This window comes from Ischnura elegans, chromosome 9 (assembly GCF_921293095.1).
Source record: "Ischnura elegans chromosome 9, ioIscEleg1.1, whole genome shotgun sequence".
Classification (NCBI taxonomy): Eukaryota; Metazoa; Arthropoda; class Insecta; order Odonata; family Coenagrionidae; genus Ischnura; species Ischnura elegans.
The window spans coordinates 37,890,586-37,914,838 of NC_060254.1; the positions used below are offsets into that span (position 1 = coordinate 37,890,586).

At 37.9% G+C, this 24,253-nt stretch overlaps 1 protein-coding gene and 1 non-coding gene across 2 annotated transcripts in view; one reads left to right on the plus strand and one right to left on the minus strand.

Moving 5' to 3' along the window:
• The window catches only part of LOC124165494, a 173,640-nt gene extending 155,737 nt beyond the window's left edge, over positions 1-17,903 (minus strand). The window contains exon 1 of the mRNA XM_046542934.1: positions 17,433-17,903. The gene's annotated coding sequence lies outside the window, so the exon portion shown is untranslated. The remainder of the gene's footprint in view (positions 1-17,432) is intronic.
• Positions 4,305-4,378, plus strand: Trnan-guu. Its single transcript has one exon. It is a non-coding gene; the product is annotated as a tRNA-Asn (tRNA).
• Positions 17,904-24,253: the final 6,350 nt, after the last annotated feature.

Consider the following 24,253-nt stretch of genomic DNA (forward strand, 5'->3'; position numbering starts at 1 on the left):
TGTTTGAACGCAGTACCGTAATATGTTCACTTTAAAATGTGATGCTTCAAAGAATAAATTGAAGCATTTGCAATTGTCTATATAATTCGATAATAAGAACAGAAGATCTTCAGAAACTCAATTTCTCAACTCAAAGGCTAACATTTAATTCTTTTCAGTATGTTTCAGTAGTCATTAGTGATTGTCCAAAATTACATGTAATATATGCAACGTCTTACTCTTACTTTTTATATCACGCTGTTACATAAAATAATTACGTCCTCCGAAAATCCAATATTGCTACGGCTATACTAGTTAAAATTTTCTCTTCATTTTTACAACTGTCCATTGGTATGCTCCTAATATACTTGTTCCTCTTAGCATGTTCTCGGCATCCATCATATATAATTAAATTCATAAAATTCATGACATTCACCCCCATTTCCTTCGTTTTCCGCATATTAACCCTCATAATATAATACTTATTTTATGTTATATAATAAAACCCAGCGAGGCAATCGGAATATTACATGACGGTCGGCTGGTGCGTGGGATATGCTTGGCTGGTGGGCATTTTGCTCATTCCAGTCACCCTCTACGTCCCAGATAGGATCCGAAACACGCTATGGGCCGCGCCGCTGCCTTCAACTGCCATAACCTTGACCTCGACCGAGAAAAAAATACGCTGCGCCGCTGTTTAAAAATCTGAAACACGAATCGGATACACTCTCTCTCTTCTACGATGAGTCTCTGGTGATGAATTATGGGAACGATGCAATGAATAGCATAACCATGAACTCCGTGGTATACAATGGGGATGGGAAAGTATCTAAGACCAAATGGGAGACGGAAGACACATTCTTTGACCTCAGAAGAACGGTTCAACGACCACTTGTTCATTTTGTCGACCGCGGTACTTGCGCATGGTTTGCATATCTATAGGCGACAAGGATATAATCTGTATCTCACTAGCTTTATGTTAGATAGAAATCATTTTAAATGTCTCCATTCTCCAACCGCTCCGGCAGGGCAGTGGCGCAGCCAGGAATTTCGTTCGGGGGTGGGTCCAAAACCAGGGGGAAATTTTTTGAAAAATAGCGCACTAAGTAAAGGGTTTTAAACTAATTTTAACACTTTTTAAAATCGAAAAAAACTTCATTTATTAAAGAAATATTTTGTAAATTCATGATTTTTTTCAATATTTTGCTTTCTTTTATGAAGGAGATGGAATGGGAAGGTGTGAATATGGGATTCAATGCAGGAAGACTTAATCCGTGAACTGAATGAAATATATAGCTTCGCGTTTCGTCAAACACTGCTACGGGCGTACAGACAGCGTTACCCAGATGTTAAGCGAATTAGGCTTGGAGCCGCTAGATACTCGGAGGCTGTGCGCGAGGCATATATAGCTTGAACAATTGAGAATAGATATCTTTAATAACGACTCGATGTATATCACTTTAGAGTCGCACTATATTTCCAGGACCAACGGAAGTGATGTATTAAGAGAGATATTTAGCTGAACGGAGGATATGGGAATTCGTTTTTCTCCCGGACCATAATGGATTATTATAATTGGTGGTCGTAATTTTGTATGAGCATTTGCTTTTTACATGTAAACGGCTGGTATCCTAAAACCCCTGCCACACGCCTTTTTCACGCTTTACAATTGCTTTAATACCGTATTAATTGTGTTTTTATATTTCAGGGAGGGGGGGTCTGGACCCCCCGAACTCCCCCTGGCTACGCCACTGCGGTAGGGTGTTTTTTTAGGTAAAGCGGAGGATGTCTCTTTGTAATTTTGAATGCAAATATTATATTATTATTATTAATTATTAAAATTATAAATTATTACCATATTGAAAATAACTTTTATACTATCCCAAATAAAACAAATTTGGCATGAAGAGTATCCTAAATTGACGCGCACGGACGGTGTAGAAGAGCCCAATCCATTTAAGAGCAGACATTATTTTCAAAATAAATAAGACCCAAAGTATTTTCTGTACATTATAATAAACATTTTTTACCGCAGAAAAATTTTATAACAACATAAGAATGAACAGACATTAGCGTCAAAATCTTCAAAAGCACAACTAAAGTCAGACATGTCATCAAATTTAGAAAAGATTTAAATAAACTTCACGATAAATTTAAGTTGATCAAATTTCATCTCGATAACACTAACATTGAAGATCTTGAAAGTGCCTTTATTTCAGTCATTCGGAATACATCACGTAATACCGTTAAGTAAGAATTCTACTTAACTTTTTAATAGCGCCACCAAGCGCGAGAGTTATCCCTAAATGTATCATCTAAACATTTAAATTTCAACATCATAAGACATTATCGGATATCACTAGCGTATACGGTCGTTAGACACAATTTCCTCTTTGGAGTGGATGATTCCCTATATTAGTGAAACAGGTAGTTCTATAAAATAAGTACCGTGGAAATCAATGTGTGTGCAGTATTTATTTAACATGACCTTCGTGCAATAAGCGAACTTAAAGATACGATAAAGCCGGAGTAAATCGATGAAGAGAATATATAGGCCGTGCAGAACCAGGTCGGTCGGGGAAGAAAAAGAACAAGAGTGGCTTTCAATGTATCGAACGGTGAACGTCCTCCATCAATATGCAAGCCAACCAGTCCGCTTCCAATTAAAAATTTCTAACTGGAAAACTCAGAAAATTATAATTGGAGTGAATGATTTCCATGGGATGGAGAGCATGCGGAATAAAAAAAAATTCCACGCCAATGGTCATCAGCGTATAATAGAGGCTCTATTACAGATGAAAACGGTTGAAAGAAAGCTGTCCCATTAGTAACAAATTGCCACAGCGAAAGAGAAAGTGCTCCATTGTGACAGTGAGAAAATGGAGACAAGAATTCTGAGGAGAATTAAGATTCCACCACGAAGAGCGACGCAGTTTTACTGTCGTTAAGAGCACAACTCGCTAGATTTCACGTGGATGTCGAGGGAAATCTTAAAGCGACCTTGGGAAAATCTCAAGTTTTATCCTTTGTCAGTACGAAATTCTTGAAACCAGTGAGAATCACAGTGAGAAATTGGCCTTGAAACTTGCCAGGGGGAAGCAAATGTGTTAAGGATGTACCTATTTGTAACAAAGCCTTTCTGTAGCAGTAGTTAAAGAAAATACCGGCTCCACACTTTAGATAATTGGCTAGCATTAGTGGCATGCCTTTTTAATAATGAAAAGAATTAATTCCAATGGTTCCTAAAAGTCACAATGCCCGTTGGTAGGGATTTGCGAGAAACAAATGTTTATATACGGGGCTTCTAGAGTTCTACTTCATTTTTATTTCTTGGCACGGATAGGTGACAAACCTCATCATGGGGAAAAAATGAATCGACAGTTTGGGTAGCTAAAAAATGAACAGGATAAATAGCATCGTGCCATAACTTTGCAGAAATGACCTGAGCTGTTTTGGAATTTACAACTACATTTCTAGCATGGTAAAAGATGTCAAGGTTTTAAAAAGGAAGGTATGTGCACGTAAATAAGAAAATGCCACCAGATCTGAAATAAAGGAAGTATTATGCCAAAAATTTCATAGATGACCTGTGATGATGATGAGATGTTGGTTGGTTGATATGATTTTACATTTCTAAACTTGTCAGCGGAACACCTTCAACTACATGTGAATCGCTAATTACAGAAAGGCATCATGACGATTTCTCTTTTTTTATTTAAGTTGTAGCTAGGTGCAAGACTAAACGTTTCCTACTAAAAGGAAACATGTCATGCTAATAACACCTAACATATGTTTCCATATCATGTTTCCTTTTAAAGGGAAACGTTGAGTCTTGCACCTAGCAACAACTAAAAGAAGAAAAAAGATAAATAGTCCAACTTGGACGTATGCCTTTCTACAGCTAGCGATTCATTTAAGTATGCTGTTTCAGGTGTTCCGCTGCTACACTATATATGCTACATGTGGGTATGTAATAGTATGGGGTAGGAATAAAGGATACATGGAAAACTTAAAATTAAGTAAGGGACAAATTTATGAAATAGGTATTATCATAATTTAAATGAATACTACACTTTAACTGGTCACAGACAAAATAAAAATAAAAAAATGGTGTAGTAAGGAATGATAAAATTTGAAATTCAGAAAAGGGCATTTGCCATAAAATTTAAACAGCTTCGCAGGTATTTTCCAAAATATACTGATTAAGAAATGGCACAAGTAACGCATAAGCAGCCCAGCCGCACTCAACTTTATTCCTCGAGATACTCACTAACTTGGTATGCCGACTCTAATATAAAATAATGCATTGCCATCGGCCTGTCAACGCCTCCGTGGCGCAATCGGCTAGCGCGTTCGGCTGTTAATCGAAAGGTTGGTGGTTCGAGCCCACCCGGGGGCGATATTTTTCCACCCTCTCTCCTACTTTTATAGATAATTAGAGGAAAGCATGATTTGCGGCTAAATATAATAAGATTCAAAAATTAAGACAGTAGACTAGGGTCTTAGAGTGGATACACCACTCCACCTTGATCGTTCATTTTCTCGTGGAGAATCCCTAGATATATATACTCTTACTATCATCTTCAAAAGTTCATAAGGTATGGAAATGACCGCATTTGGCATTTGACTGGAATTTGACGCGAGTCAGAAGTCCTATACTTTTATAGCATAGCTTTTATGATGCAAAATATACTAATATCTCGCTTAACACTAAGGTGTTTGAAACAACTCTCCTCTGAAAATTATCTCTCATGCGAAGCCTGTAACATATAATTTTGCCCGTCTTCTATTTATGACGCGCGGACCTGAAAGAAGTTTGGCACGCCATATATAGTTGAGGTTTATTTTTCAAGAACTGAATTACTGACCTCATGAAAAATCATTTTCCCCTTGGGGGACGGGAGTATTCGCAAGTATTTTGCATCACCGACTCCTTGACAGATGCGCTGAATTTGATGAGTAATTACGTGAGCGAATTCCACGAAGACCTTGGCGTGCTTAAGAGGGAGATGGACGCTCTCTGATGCCTTAGGTGACGGGCAACGACCCACAGAGGAGGCCAGGGACCGACTTCGAGGACAAACATACTGCAGTGGCCGACGCCGAGTACAAGAAGGAAGACGGGGAATTTATAAACGCACATACACATAAGCACGCACGCATAAATATACGCAAGCACATACATTCGGGGAACACATGTCAGGAAAAAATGTGGCAGAGCCCTGAAGGAGTTACGATTTGTCGAGTGTATTGTGGGAAAATTTTCGAAATGAGAAAGTAAAAGAAATGTGCTATTTTGCACTCGTCCGACCACATCTTGAATATGCAGAGAGCATATGGGATCCGGTGCAGAAAGATTTAATCCGTAAACTGAATACAATACATAGGTAAGCTGTACGATTCGTCAAAAACTACAACGAGCGTACAGACAGCGTCATCAAACAAACGTGAATGAATCATACATTTTACGAGACCCCAAGAATTGAGAAAGTTGTCGTACCTTGGGACCACCTTTTGGAATCCTGTGTCGTAGCAGTCCGCCGCTTGAAAATGAAACCAGCATATAACAGTCTTCTTCAGATCTTCATCGTCGTCAAAACACTGACCGGATAACAGGAGTTTCTTAAGGTATAAGTTCAGTTAAAAATGCTGGGAACAACATCAGGCCTGTATGGTGAACGATGAAAAAGCTACAAGCCAAACTGATACAATCCTACCATGGTTTCGCCTTTTCACCGGGACTTGCTACGGTCAGTCTTTCACGGCTAGCTAAATGCATGGCAGATACAGTTAGGCTGACACATATACTGGATTAAATACCAGAAGAATCGGGTTTTCTAATGGATTTTCGTTGAAAGAAGATGGTGTACGTGAATGATTGCTTCTTCAGTCTTGAAAATCTTGTGTATGTCAGCTAATATTTTTTTTACTATTCATAACATTTGTTTTCACGTTTATTAGATAGGAAAAGAAATGAAAAAAATACAATGCACTCTGAATCAACAATCATTACTATAACGTCACCCGCAAACTAAAGAATCCGTATATTTAAAATAAATTTCGTTTCATATTTTAATATGAGTTTTGGCAATCCTCTTTTACGACCATCGCAGGAAATAGTATCAATGGTGCGAATAACAAAAGAATGGGCTCATATTAATTATTGCGTTAATGTGACAGCAGTCCACTCTGCAGTAAAATGACAATTTACAATGAGAAAATTAATTATATTTACTAATAATATCCATTGAATATACAAAGGAAGGAATATTTTAGGAAATGATTTCGTACTTTCATTATTTTAATCTCATTCGACTATTTGGCGGCTAACACTTCGTCAGATAGCTGTAGTTTGGCTACAGCAATTAATATTTGTACATCTAATAATTTAAATGCTTACGTTCACTCGATAGAAAAAGAAATAGTAAATATTCAACACTTGACATTCAATATTTATTGATTTGATACTGTGACAGCGGTTCTTTCTGATATCAAACGCCATTTTACTCTGAGAAGGTAAATTATGGTTATTAATAATATCCAGTAAATTTATAGGCGGTGAAATGCTTTAGGATAATGAGTTCGCCCTTTCATAATTTTAATCTCTCTCGACTTTTCCGAGCTTAATACTTCGTCAAATAGCCGTAGCTTAGCGACAGGTGGCGGCCTCTATTGATCCGAAGCTACAAAGAAAGAAGCTAAAGAGTGTCAGAGGACAAGCAGAGTGCAAAGTTCACTCTCTTGCCATTGTCCACGAGGGTTTTACGCGCTCGTTACATTGGTGAGAAAAACTCTGGAACCACCATAGCGGTGATTACATCATCAACGGCGTCATTTTTTTCGTCCCTCTCAGTTGAATTAACCTATCGGCTACCTTCTTTTCTTCCTGTTTCCCTTAGGTAGCCTTACTTTTATCCGCCAAAAACGAAATAGGAGAGACGCGAGCTATTGTTGGAGGGGTCACGGCATTCTCCCGAGAATCTCGACTCGAGTGCTGCGCCTCTTCAGACCTCTTCTCGGAGACATCTTCAGTTTTCTAGGGCAGATACTTTATCTATAAGGGGCTGAGTTCGAAACAGGTTTCCGAGAGATAAGATAGAAGGGAGCATATGGGCAGAGGATGATACCCACCTCCCTCCTCGCCAATAGAGCGCCAGGCAGGGCCGTTCAATACACGAAGTATATCTCATATTATTCAAATTTAAAAAAATAATCGCATTTATTTATAGTTTCAATATTTCGAATAAATAAAAATATAAAGTAATTCCGAGCACCTTATCTCAGGGTTTTTAATCCCGTAAAGAATTCGTAGATAAGTATTATTAGTAAAGAATTATTTTTATTTTTTCCGGTAAATTTTAATGGGACATCACAGCGACTTGTTGTCACATTATCATAACATAAATCCTGCTACCTCTTTTGATTTTCACACATTAGTATTAATAAAACGACCGTAAAGTAGGTAAAACACTTGTAAAATTTACTACAGATTAATAGTAACTACAAGTATCTCTCTCTTCGTAAATTTTAATTGTAAAACAGAGCAAATTGCTGTCCCATTATCATAACAATAATTTATAGTCCCGCTATTGATTTTCACGAGTTACTATTTTTACAACGTACGTTAAAGAGGTAAATCACTTATAAAATTATATTAATATGATAGTGAACCTTACAAAGCTTTATTCCTTAATTTCTACTATGGAGAGGTTTCACAAAGTCAAGCCTGAAGTTATCAGTTAAATTTATCAATGTTAATTTATAATAAATAAAAATCAAATTAACATACGGTTAAAAGCCAAATATTGAATTGGTTCTCTTGGAATAAATTTCACTCAAAGGGGTACCAAAGAAATTAAGGTAATGACATCTTCATGAAAGCTCCAAATCATGTGAATCTATTGTTAAGTGTAATATAGACGGAGAATAATTAAAATATTGCATTTGCTGGAAAATTGCATATCGACGCAAAAAAATTTCGTCTCCTATGCCAATGCTTGCGCACACAAGATGTTCATTATAAATATAAGAAAAAATTCCACTGTATTTCCTTTTTACTTTTTATGTAATTTATAATTAATAATGATTTATTGTTTTGTAATTCATTTATAATCCTCATTTTATTGAGTTTCGCTCAGATGAAAATTGATAATTAAATATCCCACCATTCTCTAATTTTATTGATATTACCTGTCCTATTGACATAACCATGAAATGCATTATAGAGATATTTCAGTTGTTCAATTGTTTTCGTCAACATGTCTTCCGGTTGTGAAAATATTTGGGTGATACTTTCGCAGTTGTATCATTGCACCTAACTCCACAAAATTAAAATGAAAACCATATTTATCCAATTAAACAAATATGATAGTAATAGGGATTCAAAAATGTTCACGTCCTTGGAAATATTTTGCAAATCACATATTCTAATTTGTTCGGAACTTGGAAAAAGGTAGACATAACGATTCCACTGTGTTTCAGGTCGGAGGGAATATGTGAAGTAGTCGAGCAACTTTAAGAGGTCAAGATCCCCTCGTTAATGACCTGAGACGCTCCAAGCCCTCAGGAAATATTGGTGAACACGCCGAATAATGTGAGACGTGACAAAAGAGGAGTGGCGAGGATTTACTGCGAAGTATCAAAACCCTATAATTTTCCAGGCAATGTGCGATGCAAATTTAAAGGCCCTTAGGGAAAGGAAAAAAGCGAACACAAAACATGTCTACGGAAAAAAACAAGAAGCAACTTTACATTAAGAATTTTTATGGAAGAAGACGTTTCAAGAATATTTTCCCAAGCTACATTAAGAAGTTTAATGACCCATGCATTATTAAATAAAACTGATTTTAAATTTTATCTGCACTCAACGTTTTATGACAAGCGTCTTTTCGGCAGTTCACTGACACTTTCAAGGTTTCGTCCTTTTCTTAACCTTGGAGAATGGCAGTGAACTCATAAAACATCGGCCAATCTCAACCACTAATGTGCGAATATATAGTTAAGAATACATAACTGGGAGTGGACAAGCGTAACGAAAATATCTTTATCTGATTCTCACATAATTATAACGTTTCAAATAATAACTCAAATAAATTTTCATTTTTACCACGAATTTTCTTCAAGTCCAATATAATTCCTATCTTTTAATGATACATTGCCTGTTTAATGATCTATTAATCCAGGGAATCTGTGAAATCTGAGCTCAACCAATTTCACCACCCATATACAAAGTAATTCGTCTTTGAACAATCACCAGCAGTCACAAAACCGATCCTTCATTTAATTCAAATAAATTTATCAGACAAAATTACTATTTATTTCCACTAAGCACAGAAAGTTCTTATCCTAGACTCAATCACATAAAATTACGTAGGAGTGTTTGAAATTATTTCTGCGTTGATTTCTCCACATGCGGTTTCAATCATACCGGCATTAGATACACCACGGAGTTTTACGTTAAGTTTTTAATATTGATAATGCGACGAAACCATAGTAAAATAAATAAGAAATGAGGAAAACAATATGATTTTTTTTAATTCCTCTAATGAAGAAGTTGTACGAAACTAAGTGTTTTTTTCGGAACAGATCCATATGGTAGGTAATTTTATTTAATTGAATCTGACTCTAGGGAATGAATTTTCTGTGCTTAGTGGAAATAAATAGCAATAATGATTAATAAATTCATTGGTATTAAAAACAGGATCGGTTTTGTGACAGCCGATCATTGTTCAACACCGGATTCCTCCGTATATGAAGTGGAAAAAATGGTTGGGCTCAAGCTTCACAGATTTCCTCAACTAATAGATCATTGCACAAACATTAAATCATTTAAAGATGATGTACTGATCAGTGTACTCAAAGAAACTTTTTGGTGAAAATTTAAATTTATCTGACTTGATATTTTAATTGTAACAATTTTTTAATAATCAGCTGTTTACTCCAGTGGCGTAGCCAGGAATTCCGTTCGGGGCGGGGGGGGGGGGGGGGGTCCAAAACCAGAGGGGGAAATTTTTGAAAAACAAGGTACTAAGTAATGGGTTTTAAACTAATTTAAAAAACTTATTCTAAAACTAAAACACTTATTCTTATTCTAAAACACTTATCATTATCGAAAAAACTTCATTTGTTTAAGAAATATTTTTTTAAATTCATGATTTTTCAATATTTTGTTTTCTTTTATGAAGGATAATATTTGTGTTTTATATTTCGGGGGGGTCCGGACCCCCCGGCACCCTCCCCCCCTGACTATGCCACTGGATTACTCCCGGTTATGGACTGTCAGTTTTAAACTATTTATTCGCTATTCAATGGTTGAGATTGGCTTATGTTTTATGGGTTCACAAGAATTTTCTGCGTTTAATGGCAATTAAACGAAAAAAAAGGTCTGATAAATTGATTTGTATCAAATACATGATCGTTTTTGTGACCACTGGTGATTGTTCAACAACGGCTTACTCCGTATGCGCGACTAGAAATTGGTCGGGCTCAAATTTTCATTCGCCCACGTTTTTTTATGAATCGGTGCTGACCGAGTGGACTGTGGTTTAAAGGAGTAGGTAGACAAGGCCGGAATGCTCCGGAAGCACGCGATGACGATGCCGATAAAGATGAAGAAATCGCCGCGGACGATCTCCGGCGAGAAAAAGCGGAAAAAGAAACGAGTACCAAGCGATGTGGACGTATCAAAGATGGGGGGGGGGGGAGGGAGTCCGAAGAAGAGACGGGGGGGTGGTGGGGGCAGTGGGTTTGCGTCCGCCAAAGACTTGTTTGGCGGTTGGCTAAGAGGCCAGTGGGACGCGGGAAGGGGAAGTAATGGAGAAGTGGAATGGGGAAGAGTCGAAAGAAGGAAGTATTTCCGCGGAAAAGTGGTGCGAGAAAGAAGACTCAAGAAAAACAGGAGACGAACCATACGCGAAATGTGCAGAATAGGAGATGTGGCACCTCTATGGATACTGAATCTATGTCCTAGGTAATCATAGATCAAGGGCGCACCCAAGATCAAAACTAGAGGGGGGCAAGCCATGGTCGTTCAAGTTGTAGCACAGAAAAGGTTATGAAACCAAAGTTTCAAGAAAATTATAACTGCAATTTATTAGTTTTTAAAATTATTTTCTCGGAAAAAAATATTTTTATCTTAATTACATGTTTTTTATGAATATCAATTTTCAAGGATTCAAAGAAAACTTGTTCTAATATTTCGTGATGAACTAAATTTACTTTTGTTTCTAGGGGGGGGGTATCTACCCCCTGATGCCCCCCACTGGGTACGCTAATGTCAGAGATACTGAATCTGTGACTGTTTACCCTGTCAATGGTAACATGATTTAAATGCGCGAGATTGAGGGTTTTTGGTAGGTTTCCAGGTTAATATACATGATATTCCGTCCGTGAAATCGACAAATCCGGTGTGCATTTGTGGGAGTGAACTCAGAGGAAATATTGCAATGCCCAATTTTACTTACAACAATCATAAGATTGTCTTGACGCAGATTTCTATATCGCTCTCATATTTGTTTTCCTCTTCAGAGTGAAGTATTTCTAGTATTTTGGACTACTTTCTTACCACCTATCCATTTAAATATACGATACTAATACGATACGATAATATAGGATACGAGTGTTGTGAGGGGTTCCATAAGCTCGTGGCCTTTGGCGTTTGCCGACCAGCCGATCTGGCCAGACCGCCCTCGAATTTTTACAGTCGGCACACAAGTCTCATCAGCAGATACTTCCAGGATAATTGACTGTTACATGAAAATTGAGAGGATTTTTAAGAAGGGAGAATTACCACGGAAAGAAGAGTCAGCGGACCATGTGCAGAGGGTGTAATAATGGAAGCAAGGGTTTGGAAGTTTAAATTTCTTATTAAAATTAGTTTACCTTGCTCGAGTTCAGGTAAGGGTAAAAAGAGAATAATAAATATCTAAGCATCTCTATCAGATGAATCATTACTCCCGCTGAACAGGTAATGTTTTCGTCTTTTTTCTTGCCTCAGTCCTTCTTCAAAACTTATATCATCTTACTCAAATTTTCAGGGTGTATACTGCTAACCCTTTCAAATATTTGCCACCATCTTAAGTGTGAAAATTTTTCTTCGGGGAAAATATTGAGCTTAAAAAGGTCAAATTAAAAATACATGCGAAGAACCTACCCTAAAAGCCTTGAACATTCCAAGATAATTGCATATGTGTGAAAAAAGTCATGAATCTTCTTAGTTTAACGCTAACTTGTAATCTCGAAATCTATACGGAAATATGAGTCATTTTCGTAGCAGAAACCAACCGATGGGATTTACGAGCATGGCTCCTGAGTGAGATTTACAAAAAAGATTAAAATGCATTCAAAATAAGCATTACATTCCGCAAACTTTCCAGTAATACAGTATTCACACAGATCAGATCACTTAATGAAATGTAGCATAGCTTACGATGAACTATGTGAGTAGGAACTTGACACAAGGCATAATTTCTAGAATCCTATTTGAGTGAAAACCTTATTTTGAACTTTAATCTTCATATAAAACTCACGATAACATTGCATTGATTCTAAATTCGACAATTGCTACTTCATAAAACTAAAACAAAAATATTTCTCAGCTTAGTTTCATTGCCCGACTTAATTTTACAAACGTGAGTACGCGCTAAAAATATATTCACACATTTATCTAATTTAACACAAGACGATTGACAAAATATAATATCTTATTATATAAAATGCTATGTCATAATTAAAGCCAATGGTAACTTCTCGCACAAATTTAATCATTAAGATAAAGAAACTTTGGTATTTAATCTTACTAATTTTAGTGGAAAGTAAACATATATTTTAATTTTGCTATGCATAGGATAAACTCCACAAAGTTAAGCGTGACACGCTGGCAAACGTAGACAAAATGACAGAAGTCCTGGACGAAAATAAGCTTATCCTTAGGTCAAAACTAATTCCCTACATATGAAGCCGGTTTTTCGCGGACGGAGGCTGGATCTGGTATGGTCACTCGACCGCGCAGCGGAATGTAAGTTGAAATATTGACTCGTTGCCACTTCTCGCGCAAAGTAGGACGCCGCTTGTTCAGTTAATCTCCACCCGTCCATCTTCACGCTAATTTTCCTCACTCAACCTCCTCTCCACTTGTCCTAAAAGGGACAAATGACTTAAGGGGTCGCGTGCCCACAAATTGACAACTCTTTCAATAGAAAGGAACCGAAGATTAAAATTGAATGGAAGAAGGGTAATGAACTAATAGTCGGTTTCATGATGTAAGGTTAGCGCTAACCATAAGACGATACTGCCTGATGACACTCCAGAACTCCTGAAGGTGGCTGAAAGTCCTGGAGTTTTGAAAGTACTGGAGTCTCATGATTGAAGTCCAGCCTACTCCGCCGTCTCCAGTGCATTTTAAGCCAGTAAATGCAGGCAATTAATCATAAGCCAGAGTATGGCAGGTGAATTCTTTACGGAAAAGGATGTTTTTGAGCCGGAAAGCGGATTTTGGGCTTCTGTGACTTGCTATTGGATTGGGCGTAGAATTCTAGAGATTTCCTATTTTTTCGGTGCGAGTAAGTGATCTTTAGAAGATGGGAAGGTTTGATTTCGGTTCTTGCAGAAACGGTATGATGCGGAGGTCTTCACTAAGGTCTCAGTTACGGATGCACCATGAGGCTGATGCTATATTTGTTATTAAGACGTTTTCAGTTCTTTGCCTCTTTTGAAGCTGAGTCTTCGATATCATAATTCGATGGCGCCGGGGTATGGGTGTACATATTTTGCACCGTGCCGTGCACCGCAGCATATATTCCGGTTGCCTCTAACGCACGAATTGATCACTAACGATAAAATAATAAGTTCCAAGAATTAAAAAGTGCAATTATGAGATAAAATAACGAGTATGCATCCTTATTCAAAGTATACTCAGGGAATTAAGAGGTCTGATTTTTAGCAGAAGACGTAGGCGGCGACGTGTGGATTAGGTTTTGAACGTCGCCACGGCGCTCTCAAATAAGTAGTTGGTTAGGAAGTTTTATTTCCACAGATTTTAATTCTTGTCTGACCTAAGTTTCCACAATATACACTGTCATTATCAAGATAGAACATTTTACATTGTCGAAACCTCGGTCAGACAAGAAATAAAATCTGTGGAAATAAAACCACTGTTTTATATTTATCATGATAAAGATTCTTCATTTCCTCTAGGTATCGCCTAATTCGGTTTAACTCAAGTTATGAAGTTCTTGATTTAAGCTTTCGCGGCTCATGGTGATTAAAAAAGAGTCACATACGGGTGTATGCCGCGTGTCGTAATGGAGATTGCCACGACGTTTCCCAATATCCCAGCATCATTCCCTTGAAGAATTGACTAGCAGTCAGTCGGTCGTGAAACGTCGGGCCAATCTCCATTACGACACGCGGCATACACCCGTATGTGACTCTTTTTTAACCAATTTATGAAGGATAAAATTCCTCTGATTTCAAATGTAAGCTAATATGAAGAAAATACGGCGAAGAGAAAAAAAGATGAAATTAGCGATAAATCGTGTCCTCTGAGTCGTGGGCTTGGCTCAAATGCGGGCCACGAACTGAAGCGGGGAAGAAGGATTTGTGAAAGGGGTTGGAAACGCCTGAATTCAATTACAGGCCCGGCAGCGATCTGGAATCCAGTATCACCGGAAGCCGTACAGACGCAAATATCCACGAACATAAATTTCCACGTTCAAGGCAAGTCGGGCGTTCCCAATGCTTCCAAAGGCCCAATCCAATGATTATAAAAATTGCTCAGCCAACTTCCACGAGATACCGCCCAAGCCAACTCAAAAGGAGTTTACCTGGAGTTTTAAGGACATCAGCTATGAATGTGTATCAAATGTTGACGCGAGCATCGTTAGGGTGATTTGATTCCCAGCAGGGAGGATCTCTCCATCTTTCGGGTTTTCACCGCGTTGTTTGTCAGAGGTTGACAACAGATTCGCCGGGATTCCAACAGGCGTCTTCAGGTCGAAGTGACGACCCGAAGACCGAAGATTGAAGTGGAGACACGAAGAAGAAGACCACTTCAACCTGAAGAAGCCTGGTGGAATCCCGGAGAAACGGTCGTCTCTGACAAACAACGCGGCGGCAACCCAGAAGATAGAGATATCCACGAATCCAGAACGCCACGGAAGTCTACAAGCCAGCATCCGACCAAGGAGGTTTGACTACGGCCAAACACTTATTAACCCTTATAGTGTTGGGGAGCGTTATCGCGCTCCTTTTATTTCTCGCGAAAAGCAATGTCACTCTTAGATGCAGATAATTCACTAATCATTCAATCGTCAATATTCATTTTGTTATAAGATTAACTATTTTCTTTAAATTATAAAAATTAACTGATAATACCAATAATTCGTCAAATAATACATTGAAAAGGTGAAACCACATATAATAAAGATTTACTTAAGTTTTTAATATATACCTTAAGTAGTTTTTAGACGCACTTTTTTCCCTAACCTACTACAAAATCAGCAAAAATGCCTCGACACTTTTAGAATAGTACCTAGAAAATCCGTTGGCACTCAAAGGGTTAAAGTCTTTCATTGTTAAATAGAAAAACTAATTCCTCTACATGTCCGCTCGGCAAAATAACTCTCTTTCTTTATGGTATGAATTATAATGAAAAAAGCGCTCTTAGGTTCCAAGATCCTTAGACTTAAGGGTGTGTTTCAGTGAAATATTTGGTCAAAGAATCATACTGAAGGCTGGAAGTTCAATTACTAAATTCTCGGAGCACAATGGACGGAGACTTCAATGACCGCAATATTCGAGGGGCGCATTAATGGTAGCCTGATAACAACCAACAATGGGCACTTGACAATCTCCTTCAGCAAGCAGATTCATTCCACACAATACATTAGTAAATTAACGCATAAAACGATATTAATTTTCTATATAAAGTTCGTCTAAAGAAAAATATATCGCTCATCTCTTTCTCATAGGATGGGTTTCCATCTGTACTAGGATATTAACATCCAACTATCGCGGATTGTAGACATAAATAATTTCTAGATTTTTCATTTTCCCTAACTTTCTAAACCTCTCTGAATTCTGGTTAAATCTTCTCAACACGTTTTCCCAGTAATCAAATTAATTCTGATTCCTAATACCTATAGAAATTATGTTCGGCCAAAAAATTCTACAAAAATGAGATTTCTTGTGATTCACTTTAGGCATATAGACTTTTTCGGGTGTACCCCAGGTTCTGAGTCGGTTGTTGTCTGACGACTCGTGGCTATTGCTGGTCACTTTTTTTGCACAAATTAGTCACATTTCAGCTTAGAGTATTTGTAATAGTTCATAGTCCATTGTTCACTCAAATACTGTGCCAAAGTTATAAAATTCCTACCTCAGAAAAAGTGACCAGTAACGACCATAAAACCCTGGGATACAACCGAAAACATCAACAAGCTGTTGCGAAAACTTTTGAAAGCTCTGCTCAATAAAAAAGTGTATCTGATGCTCAGTTACAGTGCTTGGGTAAACATATGTTTCAAGAAGATAAACGCAGAACGAGTCCCCAATTCGCATAGTAGGGAGAATGTAATTACCGAATGCGAGTATTGAACTCTGGAGACTTGAGCGGCTGTAGACAACGCCCTGTAGACAACGCCCTGCAGACCCCACACCATGAACATTCTACCACGCACACAAAAGTAAGAAAGTATTAAAAGGATCTCATTCCCTCGAAATTAAGGTTGGCTGCAGATATACCATTTTGTAGCTTACATTTGGGGTAAATTCTATCATATTCTAATCAAAGGAACAACTACTAGAATCATTGGGAGGCACTGTTCATTATTATGATCATATGGAGAAAAAACATACTGATTATGACTGAATATGTTTTTCAATTCAATTTCGTGCATTTACGGGTCATCTAAAATAAGCTACATGGATAATTTGTAATAACTTGTCATTCATCTTTGCATGACTGCATGATGCATTTCTGCTTCCACAATATACACCTACAGTAATAAGATACGAACACACAACACGCCTTCTTCACCTGTGTTTCCACGGAATTAATAGAAAATGAAAACCCAAGTTAAGCGTTCCTATATCCTGACCTAAGCAAAGGATTACTGCTTCAAAAACGGTGGACCCTAGACACCCTACAAAATAAATTCCTCGCGTTGTGAGTTGGCGCAGGGATAGGAAATGGCCACATTCCCTGTATTTGAAAAAAAATCACACGTTTGTAGCTCGTTTGAGGCGAGATCTACTCTCACATATCCAAGAACAACCTTAGAGATGATGCATTGAATGAGTGATATCCTATGGTACATATTCATTTGATAAAACACGCAATATTTTTTAGAATTTTCATACAAAGCTCTGGAACCAATCGCCTCTGTAACTTATCGAGCGTTAAGCTCTCCTCCGAGATATTGCGTCGAGATATAAGCATAAGAGACGGGACTCACCCCAGGCGAGGGTGGCAACTGCAGCCGATGTGGAGCACCAATGGAGAGAAAGAAACACCTCAGTAAGCGTGCGTCTGGATCAAACACGAGTCCCGCAGGGCGGCTAGTCCAACAGAGGCGGAAGAATCCGACGAGAACACACTCAAACGATGTAGCCAAACGTTTTGCAGATTAACACTCGAAAAAGTCGTAGAGAACCGGAAGAAAAACTAATCCACCACTCGTTGCAGACACTACGTGAATAGGGTTGTACGTTTCAATCCTTTTTTAAGGCTCATTCACTTTTCACAAAGTATTCTTCTTAAAAATAAAAGACGCTGAGGTACACCGGTGGACGTTCCAAACTTCCTCTCGAGCGTGGAGACTTAAGGGCTCTCCCATCCAGGCGGGGAGAGGCGGAGGGTTGCTGCTTCCTTGGCGGTCCGGATGGTTATGAACTGGGGAGGTGCTCGCACCACGAGGTCCCAACTTAGAAAGTCCGAACGCCGGCGACGGGACCGAGTCTTTATAAGCGCCCTCGTTTTGCGGCAAGGCGAACTGGGACGCAGGTGAGTCGGTTGGGTGGAGGCAAGGAACGGTGGAGGGGTGTTGCAGACGCAGGGAAAGGGGCGATGGCGGGGGGTGGGAGGCCTAAGAAACAGATGACGGACCAGCAACGCTCGGATACCACCGTCGCCGCCGACTCGCAGAAGTCTTGAGGAGAAGGTATTTAGACTCGAAGAGGCTGGTCGGTTGGAATAATTTTTTACCGTCTTGGAATTCCTGCACAGCCAAAGCCATGGCAACTTCGAGATCTACTTACTTTTCCACACCGGTAAATCCCGCTTCTTGTCCTATTATCTAGGATATAATTATTCCTATTCTGAAATAGGTAAAATGAACTTAGTACGAACCAAAACTTCGAGAACTACTGAGTTTTTCTCGCCGGTAAAGCTACTCTCTCTTTTATCTAGGATAGAATTATTCCTTTTCTGAAGAACTACAAGGAATGTACTACGTTCTACCTTTACTAAAACAGAGGAGTAATTTAATTAACTCCGATTATCATACATATTTTGGCTTTCACTGCTTGAATTGGCACTCACTGAGCTTTAATTCATCTCCATCTCCTAATTTCTGTTTGTCTACTGTCCATGGCCAATGACAGCTAGCCAAAATTGTGAATTTTTCAGATAACAACCAGTCACCATTGATCATCATCAACCAGTAACGACAATTGATAAACATGTCGAGATCTTTCGAGTATTTCCTGAACATAAATCCTATTTCTATCATTATTTTTAACGCTTTCGTCTTGGTTGGAGAAATTCCCGCAACAAAAATACCACATGATAGCTTGAAGTTAAATAAAATATTATATAGTAGTCTTAACCACCCTTTTGATTAAATGCAGCAATCATAAAATATTTTGAGAATTACATATAAGTACATGGCTATGCTCGGTGCATACCACTGTCGCCGACCAGCAAATGTTTGAAGGAAAGGCACTGGCACACCCGCCTCTAATGCACGGCCGTTGGAATCTATTTCATATCGGCTCGGATTGTATAGACCTCCTAAGCCACGAAAATATTTCGGTATATGCATAAGTTTCCTTGCACATATATCCTTATTCTTGAATTGAGATTCTAAAATTATCAAAAAGTAATTTAGAATATGTATAAACTATTATATTAAGTTTTGGTAATAATCTTTCAACGTCAAGGGATGAAAGAAATCAACATTATCTTAATTATCCGAGCAACAATTAATAGTTTTCGTCGTCATTATCATCAAAAATTCATTAAAATCTAAAAAAATGGCAATGGAAAATATCGATTATCGTCAATCATCGGAAATAGGCAAAAATCAGCATTTCCGTCCAACAGTGCCGAAGCTACAGAACAATCGAGATCTTCTGAGGTTTTTTACCGCATTAAAATCGAAATAATCATAACTGATTATGGACAAAAAATGATATGTTTAATTTTTCTATGAAACAAGTAAAAAGTATCATAACAAATTTGGAAAATCACCTTCAATATCGATGGCTGGAATCGATGGATACCAGTAAGATAAATGCAGAAGTATTAAGACTGGGTGGGTTGAATGCTGCATCACCACCCCGGAATATCCACGCCACCAAAACTATTAAAAAATTGAGTATTTATTTTTGCTTTAATTCAATATATATGGACCTATCTTCTATTTGGGATGCATTTAAAGTCTAAGTCAAATAATGTTTTACCTTCATACGTTTCATTTAAAAGGGCGGATTGATTCTCCCTATTCCAAAACATCATTGACAGTTGCCATCAATTATTAACCTCTGGTGACGTAATCCATTGCGCTATTTTCTGTCAACAGAGTACCACTAATTGTAACCCAAAGCCCAAATGTAAGTTTAGTATAGCTACAACCTTTCACCATTGTTAATCATCGACAGTTGACGAGAAACGGAAATATTGAGTCGTCTTTCTTACGCCTAAAATGTGATCCTTGACCTTTTCCTTAGGCGAGGAAGCATTCCACCACAAAAAGTCCATATTAAGGCTTAAGTTCAATTTAACAATGTAAAGTAGCTTGATGAATAATTCGATTTCCAGAATCGTTTTGTTGGCGTTGATAATTTAAAATGCCACGCGACAAGTTAGGAATAATCTAACCAAGTTATTGTTAAAGCAGGAATGGCAGCATTTTCGTAATCAAATGGTACACTCACGACTATGCCAGCACCTCAAAGCCAGAGAGAGTAGTCGAAATCGCAGGGTAGGTTTTCGTGTATCATCTATAAATTAAAACATCAATTAAATTCGTAATTTCAGCCGAGAATAACGAACTTCAGACAGTAATACACAGTGTAGGCAAAGTTGCAGCGTAAGTTATCGCATGTAAACAAAAAACAACAATTTCATTCGCGAATTCGCCAGAGAATTACGAACATCAAACAATATTGCACGGCGTATGCGAATTCGCAGTGTAAATATATAGGTATAAAAAACAGCTACAATTTCTTCCGTTATTTTCCAGATAGATATAAACTTCAAACAATATTATACAGTGTAAACGAAGTTGCATTATCAGTCATCGTATAAAAACAAAAATCAATAACAATTTCATTTGTTACTTCACCCGAGAATCATGAACTTCAATTAAAATTGCACCACAGCTAACGTAAGTAGAGCTCACCAGACCTCCGTGTCCAGTGCAGTTACTTTCAGTCGGAAATGCCGTTATTTTATAACGATCATTAAGCGGACAATTCACGTAAGCTCTCGTCGCGATCACGGTGATGTCGGGAAGCGTCAAGGTCGACTAGTAGCTGGCGGAACTTGTTGAAGTTGCGGAAGACTGAGTTGTATAGGTTCAGGGAAGCGGAATACAAACGGCTGGCGAGTAAAACACTCTCACTGGCGTGAGAAATTACATCAGCCAGCAGGATTCTCAAACAATAAAATTATACCCTCGTGGCATGTTCTATTGTTTCACTCGCGGGCACGCGCTATTCCGTACACATGCCAGGGGAAGAAGTTTTAGAAACAAAATGGTTCTTCCAAAAAGAAACCAGCCTAGGCAGGAGGCTCCACCGGAAAATAAAGTTTATATGCGTTGCCTGAAACCTTCTAGGGGTTTCCATATTTCGTTGCATATCATTACCGTTTCAGTAAACGACTCGTTCATCGTCATCAGGGTGAATGAATAATTTTGGCTAAAACAAATCTGAGATGTAATGATTAAAAATCATAAAAATCAGGTTGGTATAAATTCGCCACAAAAATCTAGTATATTCGTAAAAAAAGATTCTATGATTTCTTCACTTTCTTTAAATTCCAAGGATTGCTAAGTTTCTACCTAACCAAGCAATACGAAAAACTAAATTATACACGACATGTGCCAAATGGCCAATACCAATGGTTGACATTGAGTGAATATAAAAATGGCATCATGCTCATTATTCACGTTATACACAATTTGTTTTGGCTAAGGCCATGAAAAATTTTAAAATCCACCAAAGATTTTTTCTGAAGTATATCCAAATTTTCATATCATCAACATTAAGGGTCATCACTGCTACATATTTCAAGCAAAATTATCCTCCAGATATAGAAGGACCCCGAAAATGACACCCATAATGGCCATTTGTTAATTTAAAAAAGCTTGCGATGGCTTATCTCGTATGGTCGCTGACATTTCCCTAAATGGCGAAAATAGTACATTTCAAGAGGAAGTCAAAAGACACACCATTGCAATTAGTAGGCTCTATCATAGCTCTATATATACATGAAATAGTACCAAGAACATACCCGTATCTCGGCAAAACTAACAAAATGTTTTTTATATCTACCAAATAGGACACAAAAATTACGAAAGGTTCACCTTTAAAAACCTTTGAATCACTTTAAATGTGCATTTATCTGTCTCGGAAGTATTCTTTGACTCGGTATACCCCGTACAAGACACTCGCCGTTGTATATTGATAAACAGAGACTTATCTCGCATTACGATCACCATTTTTCAATATGGCGGTAATAGCGAACCTTCCGGTCGTCAATGAGGAAAAATTAACACGACTACTGTATTCATCGCGATGAAATCATATGAATTCGACAACTGCAGCATTTCTCAATTCCACAGAGACAGATAAAATATTTGAAAATATATTTTATACCTATCATTGCCAGGATTAGGGATTGGCAGTAGCCAGTCCCTTGACCGGGATTCGAAACCGAATCTCCCGATATCCGATCGAATGCTTTAGCTAGTTAAGCTGCCAAGGCGTTACTCCCTTCTTGGAAAATTTGTGGACTATACCGGACAAGTTGGTGTGGACTGATAAGCATATTATGCCACTAGCAGTCCAAATTGTGCGCACAGAGTCACAGCCGGAGAGCAAATCCCGAACTTTGAACACTAGGGATTGATTTAACTGTTGACTTATTTAATGTCTGGTGTATTCCACGAATTTCCTCGGTAACTTAACTGGCATTTGTACATTGCGGGTGACTCCGTAACGATATCACCGTGGCTAGTCCCGGTATATTTAAATTAAATAAATCTATACAGCCCATTTTTAGTATTTGTGAAGTGAATTCCCATTCACATACGAATTATTGGTATTATGCCAGTTAATTAAAACCCCAACTTCCGAATGCAAAATTATGAATTATTTTGAATATCGCTGTTTAAGAGTAATATCTTGGGATCACCAGCATGTTCCAAAATGCCCAACATGAAAAAAATTACGAAAAATTATGTTACAAGCGATTGAAAGTTTTAATTAGGCAAAGTTAACGCCTTCGTCACGTCGGTATTGGATTTCCAATATGAACAGTCAATTTTCTTCTTGGCCTCCAATGCTATTCCAGATGATTAATCAGGAAAAATATCTTGACGCTCTCTCACTCTCTCCAAGGCCGACGGATTGAACTTATTTCAATCAGCTGTGGACTAAGTTGAAGCCAATTCATTTATGCAAAGTGAACTGTAAAAAGCCAACCTTCAAGGCGGCTTGCAACACTTTCTGAGAGGAACGATTGATTCACCTGCTGCAACAACTGCTTTTTTAACGTTATGCTAGGGAGATGGAAAGTACAGAAAATGGATCACTAGAGAGATAATTTACCTGAAATTATCTACACAGTCAGAGAGTGTAAGGTAAGGTCACGCTTTGGTTTCGTTAGGAAGTTTTTAATTGTGAATAATATCCATCTAGTATCAGATACTGCTCAATCGGTGCATTGGCCAATTACAATAGATGGACAATTGTACATATACATATTAGGGAAAATACCTAGAAATGACCAGACTTTTAGACAAATGAATTAAGTCTCTCTCCAGATTGAATTCACCACTGACAACGTAAATACGCAAACTAAGGGTGCTTATGGCTATGAGAGAAGAGTAGCTTTCTCGTATTTTGGTGACACGCTGATTATTTGGTCTTAATTCGACCATAGTCTTCAAGGGACCTTTTATTATGAACTTTAAAAAAATATTAGAATGGAATGGCATCATTCCCTTTAAAAGAACCAAATAATTTCTACCGCTTTGCTGTATAACTCGCCACGACAAAATAAAATTAAGCTTATCGATATTGGGATTGAATAATTCCCTTTTTTAATTTATCCCCACTTGTTAACACCTTAAATTAAAATTACAAGATCCTCGTATAATGAGAAAATGCCACAGAGAAAAAATCATTTGCTTCGACCGTGACTTTCATATCAAAGTAGCCCTATTTGGCCAAGATGTGCGATAGATAACAATTGAAGAAGAATTTCACGAAAGAATCAAATTCCATTCGCCACCAGTTTTCACATTTCACGCGATTGCAGGAAAAGACATTGCTTCCTCGAGCCTAAATTTCATCTCATCTCCAGTCTTTTTTTTTCAACATCTTTGCATGATTCCATGATAGAGAGGTTGTTCCGATGGATTTCACAGGGCGTGCAGTCACGGCTGTCGGGGGAATAAATTTTTCTCCGAGAGAGAGAGAGAACAAACAGTTATCTTTTGATCCCTTTCAAAAATCACTGGAGGGCCTTCTCCTGGAATTTTCATATCACTTCGGAGCTCTAGAGAAGGATTGAAAACCTTGGAAAAAAACGATAAAGACGAGTGGAGCTCAAAGATCTCAAGACGGGGAAATAATTCAATAGGAATCTACGATGAAAAAGCATGGGAGTGGCGTCTGTTTTCCTACTCCGAATTGATATCAAAGGATTTAACATTTTGTTAAGATAATCCTTCGATAGTAATAACATTTATCATTCCATTTCAAAGAATTTTCATGGAATACTTTCTACTGCAATATAATTATCCCTGTTCCTAAATATCCTGCG